Below are 10,181 nucleotides of genomic sequence, written 5' to 3'. Positions count from 1 at the left end.
AATTTCCCCTCTAAGCAGTTTGTGGACTGGAAACTGGGCTTTTTTCCATGCTGGGAAGAGCTGAACCTTCGCTGAGGGGCTTTGTTTCAGTTCGAGAAGTGCTTTGTCTCGCAGAAGAGGCAGCAACTGGGGTGTTATCACCATACGGCAAACAGGTGTTGGCCAAACTCTTCAGTCCTGGGGCGATCACAGTGCCCGGCACTTCCAGTGCCCTTTAAAGCAGGTGTATTTCCGGACCCTGCTGCGCCAGTGGCAGAATCATCCCCTCTGCTCTGTTCCCTGGGGCTCTGCATCGCTCTGGATCCCTTGCTCCCTCCTACCATGCGCTGGGGACCACAGCACTGGCAGCTGGGAGCAGAGCCCCCCATGAGCCAGCCCCACATGAGCACTGGGTCGGGACAGCCTCACTCAGCCACTGGCGGGCGCAGCAGCAAACAGACCCTGGCCTCCGGGCAGCTGGAGCCCAGCTGGAGTCACCCACGTGTGCAGAATTGGCTCGACCCCAGCTGTGTGCTTCCAGCTGAGCGGCTCCAGGCTCCAGGCCCAGCATTTTCCTGTCTCCGCTCTTGATTCACAGGAAAGTGAAAGTAAAAGCTCAAGTCTCTCATCACCCTCCTCCCCTGCATGCTGAGAGCTGCCGTCCAGTCCACCGTCGGCCCGTCTCCGTGTAGCTGAGCTGTGGTCCTTGCTGGGCCGTTCCTGTTGGGATGCAAGCACAAGGGAGTTCCTGGAGTGAGGAGGGGTGGACTTATATCCAGCCCTTCCTGCAGCTCTGCAGCACCCCCGCCCAGGGGTGACTGGGAAACCAACGGGGACGGGCTCCGCAGCCGCTTTGATCCTGAGACTCGTGCTCTGAAAATCATCCATAAATCGGCTTTGCAAATTCTGTCTCCTCCCAGCAGCAGCCAACCTGCCCCGCAGCAGCTCCCACCGTTTCTGGCTAGGGCCAGTCCTGCCGCCGCCTCCCACCAGCTCCGCAACTCGGTATTAGCTGTGGGCCGGCAGAGCGTGGGGCCCGCCTGTCACGCCAGAGGCTGCAAAGGCCCACTCGACAGACCCCACACCTGCACAGACCCCACACCTCAAATGATATCTGGGCCCCTCTCAGGCTGGGCACTGCACAGGACACCCACACCCCAGACTGAAATCTGGGGCCCCATCATGCCATTCCCAGCACTGACTTCCCTGACCAAGTGTGACAATGTGGGAATTTTCTGTAATATTTTTATGATCCCTCGGTGTGCCTCAGTTTCCCCATGTATGCTGCATTGTTACTCCATTGTTACCTGCACACATTAGGGCACCCCACCTTTTCCCAGTCTGTAGGGCTCCAGATGTAATCCGGTTAATTTAGGCACCCCAACTTTTTCCCAATTCGTAGGGCTCAGGGCTGCCCGTCCCTGATTTGTTGGGCTAAGGGTTTAACTAACCTGGTCAATTTAAGTACCTCCCCCCTTTCCCAGTACGTGGGGCTCCAGGTGTATGCTACTTCTGCAGGTTTGGACAGGGCCGCCTGGGGGGTGGGGCAAGTGGGGCAGTTTGCCCCAGGCCCTGCGAGCCTTGTCCTGGCAGCGGTTTGGGTCTTCAGCGGCATTTTGGCGGCGGGGGCCCCTCAGTCGCTCTGGGTCTTCGGCGGCATTTAGGCAGTGGGGGGCCCTTCAGTCGCTCCGGGTCTTCGGCAGCATTTTGGCGGCGGGGGCCCCTCAGTCGCTCTGGGTCTTCGGCGGCATTTAGGCAGTGGGGGGCCCTTCAGTCGCTCCGGGTCTTCGGCAGCATTTTGGCGGCGGGGGCCCCTCAGTCGCTCTGGGTCTTCGGCGGCATTTAGGCAGTGGGGGGCCCTTCAGTCGCTCCGGGTCTTCGGCAGCATTTTGGCGGCGGGGGCCCCTCAGTCGCTCTGGGTCTTCGGCAGCATTTAGGCAGTGGGGGGCCCTTCAGTGCCACCAAAGCCCCGGACAGCCGCTGGGTGAGTACAAGCACCGCAGCTCCCCCGCTTTGCCACAGGCCCCCTGAATCCTCTGGGCGGCCCTGGGTTTGCAGGACCGTTTACCAGTGAAAGATCCTTACACGATAATATCCTGATCCGCTATTTATTAACAATTACCGAGCCAAACACACGTTAAGCACACAATGCCGTGCTCACCCATCCCGCTCACGCAGGAGGACTTTCCTTCTTGGCCAGGCAAGGTTGGTCCCATCTGGGTCCTGGTTGCTGCCCATCACGGTCGTGCAGCAGATTCTTCAGCACCTGGGAGCCTGTCTACATTGGCGCTTTACAGCACTGAAACTTGCTGCGCTGGAGGGGGGTGATTTTTCACACCCCTGAGCAAGAAAGTTTCAACATTGTAACTTACCTGTGTAGATAAGGCCTAAGAGACTGATGTGCAGAGGTCACAGCTGAATGGTGGATGGTAACTGACGAGGTGCGACGAGCGGCCAGCGACGGGGGGGAGAGGTGTGATGTGTGGCCAGCAGGGCGGTGGCAGTGAGGTGCAACGAGGGGCCAGCATGGGGGGCGGTGGCGGCGAGGTGTGACGAGAGGCCAGCAGGGGGGCGGTGGAGAGGTGCGACAAGGGGCCAGCAGGGCGGCGGCAGGGAGGTGTGATGCCCTGCACCCCCAGCCAAGAGCACCCCAAGGAACACTCCTGGTTTGTTCCAAGGGCTATGGGCTTTGGGGAAGTAGATGGGACCTCATAGAGGGCTGCGGAGATGGGAGACTCCAATCCCGGCACAAAGGGGGCCCTGATCTCGGTCGAGGTGTGTGTCTGTGCAGTGCCCGGCACAACGGGGGCTCTGATCTCGGTCAGTGGAGTGAGGGGAAATTGCTGCGATGTAGCCAGAAGGCGCTTTGGTGGGATGGGGTTGTGCTCCCACCCCCTGGGCACCTCTGAGAGGCACCATGTCCCTGCTTGCAAGCAGAGTCTGAGTGTAGAAAAGAAACTTTAAATAAAAGGAGGGAAGTAACTTGGTATTAATTTGGGAAAACCCCACAAGCAGGGTTCATAACATAAACCATGAGCAAAAGACCCACCCCCAGGTAGGTTGTGGAGTGTCCTTTCCCCTCAGGTTCCCCACTCACAGTTGCTGCCCTTGGTCAGAGCAGACTCAGGGTTCAGAGGTGCATCCACAGAGTTCACGTCCCACCCTGGGTTGGGGGAGGTAAAGAGTCATCTTAGTCGCTCTGCTGGCCACTCGCTATCCGCCTGCTCACTGCTCGTCGCCACCGCCCTGCTGGCCTCTCGTCGCACCTCGCCACCGCCGCCACCCTGCTGGCTTCTCGTCGCACCTCCCTGCCACCCTGCTGGCCTCTCGTCACACCTCGCCGCAGCCACCCTGCTGGCCTCTCGTCGCACCTCCCTGCCACCCTGCTGGCCTCTCATCACACCTCGCCGCAGCCACCCTGCTGGCACCTCGTCGCACCTCAACGCCACCGCCCTGCTAGCCGCTCCTCACACCTCCCTGCCGCTGCCCTGCTGGCCTCTGGTCCCAGACTCACCTTCTTCTTCAGATAGAAAGCGTGGTACTGGCAGGCTCTGTCCAGGACTCTCTGGTAGTGGAAGGAGATGGCCATCTGCACGGGCAGGAGAAGGCTGGGATGAGCCGCAGTTTGTGGGGCCCCTTCTCCACCTAGCGGCTGCAGCTTCCACCGCAGCAGCCTCAGGTAACAGAGCGACGCTGTTAGCTGCTGTGGCAGCTGCTTGGGGCTTCTGGCACCGCTGGTTTCCAGTCTGAGCCCCACAGCAGCCCAGCCTCTGCTCCCTTCCCCGCCCCGACCTGCACTTTGCACCTGCAGCACGTTCCTGTAACCCAGGATGTTGCAAATCCCTGTCCCAGCCAGGCTCAGACTCAGGCTCACACCCAAAAAGGCATCAGTGACACTGGCGGTATTTGGGGGTTTTTATTGATCCCCAGGTGGCAGCTGGTCTGGGTGTGAATCTCAGCTCTTGTTTGGGGGTGGGGAAGGGGTATTGTTCAGGGCTGAGTTAAATCTTGTCATGAGTCATAGACTATCAGGGTTGGAAGGGACCTCAGGAGGTATCTAGTCCAACCCTCTGCTCAAAGCAGGACCAATCCCCAACTAAACTCCCAAATCATCCCCTCAAGGATTGAGCTCACAACCCTGGGGTTAGTAGGCCAGTGTGCAAACCACTGAGCTACGCCCCCGCAGCAGAGGGGCTTTGTTTAGCTCTGAGCGAGGAGTGTGGTTAAAGCGGTTGGGAACGCCCACCCCGGGGTTTTATCCTGGCTCTGAGAGGAGAGTGCGGGTAGTTACCTGCCCTTGTAAAACCTGGAATTTATTCCCCCAGTGGCTGGTGCCTTGTGTGCCTGCCAAATGGATGGTGGGAGGGCCCTTTTTTGCTGCATTTTTATCTGTTTTGGGGCAACTCCATCTGTTAATGCATCAATTCTAGGTGTTAACCTGCTTTATTTCGGGTTTTTACTTTGAAATTCTTCTTTATTCCCTCCCTGCGATCGAGTCGCAGCTCCTGTCTCCTAATGTGCTCTGTGAACTGTTCCATTTTTTCCTCCATCTGATTTACCAGTTCAGGGAAGTATTGTGAGCTCCTCTTTCCTCCTGTGCACGTACTTCTTCTGTTCTGACAGGCACCCACCTAGGGCTCAGCTGAAGTTTAACCACAACCGGGCATTTATTATAAGCTGGTGGTTGCAATGCGGTGGACCTTGTTTCATCTTTTAATTTTGCTAGGGCCCCCTTTTCCAGTTCTCTCCCCATTGCTCAGGCACGGGGGAGCCACCTGAAGGCTGCTGTTGACCACAGATATGTATAACAGGGGCCAGCACATCTCTTTTGTAGGTTTCTTACAGCTGTTTTCACTGTTTTATTCTGTTCCTGTGCTGGCTGCCTATGGGCTGCTTGCTGCCCCGCAAGGAGAGAGAGCAGGCCAGGGCTTTGTGGCATCTTCTCAGTCTTTTAACACTTTCCTTGTTTCTGTTACTTGCCCCGCCAATCTTGTGGCCTGTTGTCTTAACCATTTAACAGCCATGGTTATAGTTTGCAATTTTCTACATTTCAAGGCTAGTTTCTGCCCAAGCCTTAAGAATTTCATTCCATGTTTCTTCTCCACTATATTTTTTAAATTCATATGCACCCTCTTTTGCTAGCAACCCAGGGGGTCCATGAATTATCAAACTCTGCGGGGACTTGCAGGGAGAGGTAAGGGAGTTCCCTAGCTGGTGGTTTTCTGTCATGCTAGATAATAATTCCTACAGCAGACAGCTCGCTTACTCACCGGATCAGCGGTCGGGGTCACCAATATCGTCAGACGCCACCGGTGTGGTGCTCTGCTCTATCCAGTGTTGAGAACAGTTGGCTGCGTGCGTGTTCCCTCTGTGTGCTGCCTCGGCTCTGCAGATCACTGACACAGCAAACCCCGAGACAGCCCCAATGACCACAGACTCCGATAATGTACGAAGGCTCCTGGCCAGGTTTATTGTCAAACTGTTGTACAAACAAAACTACACAGGATCTTTTCAGGGGGCAAGACAAAGATGCCACATTTATTATGATNATGACATGGTGGCAGCAAGTGGGAAAGATAAGAATCCAAAAGCCAGTAAGATTATTAATTTGCTTCTCTGCTAGCTGGTTATAAGCAGAGGGAAGGGTTTGTTTTTTTAAACTGCAGCCAGAGCATTTTTTTTCCTTGCTCCCTGCTAGCTGTGCATAGGGAGGGCTATTTAAGGTAACGACGGTCGTTCGTTAAACAAAGCAGCCTTAAGTGGTCAGCAAAGCACTCCAGCCAGAACACATTTGTAAAACAAAAGAGGGTTTTCTTTTGCTTTTTAACTGTTCGGGAGAGGCTAGTAAGTTATAAAGGCACCGTTGCTAGGCGCCTGGCTGAGTTCCTACAACGGCAGTCGTGTGGTCCGGTCCTGGGGGACAGATCTCCAGCTGCCCCTCTGAGCGGGAAGGCGGCTTCTGGGGAGGCGGCACAGGAAGATGTGGGTTCCCTGCTCTACCAGGGACTTCCTCTGTGACCTTGGCCAAGTCCCTTACTTTCTCCGTGCCTCAGTTTCCCATCTGTCTAATGAGGGTACTAATGCATTGAAAGATGGTGAGGGTTTTGAGCTCTACTGAGAGAAAGCGCTGCCCAAGAAACAGGCATCGTTATTTATTCTCCGACGTCAGAGCCAGGAAGGGGTTGTGGGGTAAACGCTGTACGGCATCAGAGCCAGGAGCGGGACACGGGGTAAATGCTGTGTGGTGTCAGAGCCAGGAAGTGGGTCACGGGGCAAACGCTCTGCGGCGTTGGAGCCAGGAAGGGGATTCAGGGCAAACGCTCTGCAGTGTTGGAGCCAGGAAGCAGGACACGGGGCAAACGCTCTGCGGTGTTGGAACCAGGAAGGGAATTCGGGGTAAACGCTGTGCGGCGTCGGAGCCAGGAAGGTGATGTGGGGTAAACGCTGTGCGGCGTCGGAGCCAGGAAGTGGGACACGGGGTAAATGCTGTGTGGTGTCGGAGCCAGGAAGCGGGACATGGGGTAAACGCTCTGCGGCGTCGGAGCCGGGAAGCGGGACATGGGGTAAACGCTCTGCGGCGTCGGAGCCGGGAAGCAGGACATGGGGTAAATGCTCTGCGGCGTCGGTGCCAGGAAGGGGATTCAGGGCAAATGCTGTGCAGCGTTGGAGCCAGGAAACGGGACATGGGGTAAACGCTCTGCGGCGTCGGAGCCGGGAAGCGGGACACGGGGTAAACGCTCTGCGGCGTCGGAGCCGGGAAGCAGGACATGGGGTAAACGCTCTGTGGCGTTGGAGCCGGGAAGACTCTATGGGTGTACAGATATAAGCCCAGCTGGTGTGAAGGGCTTCGGAATATGCTTGCTTGGAAACTAACCCCAATAAACATGGCATTCTGTGTACTTCAGACTTCTGCTCTTTTGCTGCTTGCTGTCTGCTCACAAGACCCAGGGAAGTGGGAGGGTGAAGGGGAAACCCTCTAACCGTGGGTACTTTCGGACTGGGATCTAGTCAGGGCCGGCTTTAGGCCAATTAAACCAATTCCCCTGAATCGGGCCCCGCGCCTAAGAGGGCCCCGTGCCAAGCCCCGCTGGTCACTGTACTGGGGTGGCCTGGCTTCCCCAGGGGGCTATTTAAAGGGCCAGGGGCTCCCAGCAGGGACTGGAGCCCCAGGCCCTTTAAATTGCCACCAGAGTCCCCCTGCTGGAGCCCTGGGGTAGCGCTGCGGGGCTATTTAAAAAGTCCGGGGATCCCGTCTCTTCACTCCCCCACCCCTTTAAATAGCCACTGGAGCCCCGCCGCTACCCCAGGGCTCCCGTGGCTATTTAAAGGGCCGGGGTGGTGGAAGCAGGGGAGCCCCAGGCCCTTTAAATAGCTCCCGAGCCCTGGGCTGCTGTTGTTATCCCAGTGGGCAGGATAGAGGGGGCACTTACCCTACAGGGTGGGCTGTACCCCCTGTACCTGCACCCCCTGCCCACAGCCAACCCCTGCTGCACCCCCTGCCTGCATCAGCCCCTCACCCCCTGCCCTGCCTGCAGCCAGCCGCTGTCTGCAGCCAGCCCTGCACCCCCTGCCTGCAGCCAGCCCATCTCCAGCCAGCCCCGCACCGCCTGCCCTGCCTGCATCAGCCCCTGTCTCCAGCCAACCCCTGCCGCACCCTCCTGCCTGAAGCCAGCCAGTCACACACTTCTCTGTCTCCAGCCCTGCCAACCCCTGCCACACTCCCTGCGGCCCTGCCTGAAGCCAGACTGCCCAGCCCACCCCACCCCACATCCCCCTGTCTCCAGCCAGCCCAGTGCCCCTTGCCCTGCCTGCAGCCAGACCCTACCTCCAGTCAGCCCCTGGCCTGCCTCCAGCCAGCCCCATGTCCACTGGTGCCCTGCAGTTCCCAGGCCAGTAACCTGCACACCTGCTTCAATGAGGGAGGCAGGGAGCAGCTGGGACCCACACATGTGCACACCCTAGAGTGACCAGACAGCAAGTGTGAAAAATTGGAACAGGGGATGGGGGGTAATAGAATCCTATATAAGAAAAAGACTCAGAAATCAGGACTGTCCCTATAAAATCGGGACATCTGGTCACCCTAGCACACCCCCAGGGAGTGGTGGGGACCCACACATGTGAAACAGAGCTCAGTTCTAGTTCAGGCCCATCTTTGAAAAAAAGAACTTTAGGTAGAGTTAACATACATCTGTATTTTCCTGGATGTGCCCAACTTTTTGGTTCTTAAATTGCCATCTGGGAGGAATTTTTAAAAATATGGACACATGGTAACCCTATTGGTACAAAAAATACATACTGTGGCACATCCCTTAAATCAGAACTTGTTATAGGGAACCGGTTGCTAAGAAATGAAAGGCTTTTTTTAACATTTTTGGTTTTTTAGTCATCCCTGCCGGGGCCCCACCAAAAATATTCTAATTGAGCCCCACACTTCCTAAAGTCGGCCCTGGATCTAGTCACCCCTGAACCTGCTCTTTGAGTCCTATCTTCCTAAGAACTCCTTGAAAACCTTATATCCAGGGCTACAGGTTTTCCGAGGCTGGACCTCTCCGTGTGTAGTAAGAGAGAATAGGTGTCACGGGAGACTGTGGTCTGCACAGTGTTCAATGGGAGAGGTTAGGGTTGTTCTGCTGGAAGGTGGCCAGGCAATGGGTCGTGGGTGCAGGACAGCCTCAGAGCAATGGTGGCATTTAACCATTCTCCTTTGTGCCCAACACGAGGAAAGATATTTGGGGTACTGTGTCAGGGGGTCAATGTACACATGAACGTGTGCGTGTGTCGGAGCACCTGTACGTGACCGCCGTGGGGAGTGCTAAAGCCTAATCTCCCAGATTTAAATAACGGTGAAGTTCTGACTCATCGAACCTTGAGCGATGAGTTTCTCGTTTTGGGACAAGTCTCCGCAGAAACCGTCAGCTCTAATTTGGTTAGGGGAAGATGCAACTTCTGGTTAATGGGAGGGCTTTAAACTGCTCTGGGGGGGGGGAGAATTCTGCACCAAAAAAATTAAAAATCCTGCACAGTTCTGCAAATTTTATTTGTCAAAATAACGCTATATAATCACACTGGTTTCAATTATTTTGGAAATTTATTTCACAATATCTGTTGGCAAGTATTTCTGTACCAGTGTACGTACACACACACAAATCCCCCCAGGAGTAGAAAGTTAAAGAAACCCTAACAACTCAGTTCCTGCTTCCCTGCCCTCTCTCTCCCCTCCGCCCCCCGAGCCCAGCTGTGGGACCTTCCCCAGCCTAGACACTCACACCCCCTCCCCCGCACAGAGCCCAGCCACTGCCCCCCCGGACCAGACACACACAGACCCTCCCATGCCCAGAGCCCAGCTACTGCCCACTCTGGACCAGACACGCACAGACCCTACCCTGCCCAGAGCCCGGGATCCAGAGGGAGACACAGCCCGATGGTAGGTCTGGAACTGGCATGGAGTTTCCTGCATGCCCATAGTGCTGGAGCTAGGGGTGCTGGAGGTGCTGCCACACCCCCTGCCTTGAAGTGGTTTCCATCATATGCAGGGTTTACGGTTTGGTTCGATGGCTCTCAGCTCCCCCACTACACAAACTGTTCCAGCGCCCCTGTGTGCACCGTCGCCTCCTTCCTTCAGGGGTGCTGGAATGGCAGCAGTGGGACCCTCCAATTCCCTTCCCCCTGCCCCTGAACGTTGTACTTCTCTGTGCGAACTCGGCTCTTCGGGTCCAGAACCTGCTAAGCAGAGCAACATCTCTGCAGCCATTGCTGGAGGTGTGGTGTGGTGGTGAGGAGCAAAATGAAATTCTAGTGTGTCAGCAACTGAAATTTACAAAATTCTGTAGTGGGTTAGTGCACAGACTTCCTTCAGGATTAAAGTCTGAACATCTTTATTCCTATGTGTTTGGAAGAAATAACACAGAAGGGGAAACAGTTGAGCACTGTACAGAAATGTACAACGGGCCAGCTGAACAGGAATTCATTGACTGCTCAGGGAACGAAAAAAGATCATTTGGACCAGCCGAAGTCCAGCCAGCGGCTGATTAAGTCCCAAACGGAGTTTATAGAAAGAAAGGGATACCTCTCTTAGATTTCCCCGTCTTTCCCGATCTAAGGATGAGTCTCCTCTGCTTAATTGATGGAAATGTGGGTCTAGGAAGGGAACCCTGAAAATCTGCAAGCCCAGCCCCCGCGCGAGGGCAGGACCAAGTAAACCC

General features: G+C 55.9%; 1 pseudogene; it reads right to left on the bottom strand.

Moving 5' to 3' along the window:
* LOC142046695 (serine protease 33-like) overlaps positions 1-10,181 on the bottom strand; it is a 151,148-nt pseudogene that overhangs the window by 59,554 nt on the left and 81,413 nt on the right.

The sequence above is a fragment of the Chelonoidis abingdonii genome, chromosome 4 (genome assembly GCF_003597395.2).
Source record: "Chelonoidis abingdonii isolate Lonesome George chromosome 4, CheloAbing_2.0, whole genome shotgun sequence".
Taxonomy (NCBI): domain Eukaryota; kingdom Metazoa; phylum Chordata; order Testudines; family Testudinidae; genus Chelonoidis; species Chelonoidis abingdonii.
Note: the sequence above shows the minus strand (reverse complement) of the source record. Positions and strands in the feature narration are given on the sequence as shown.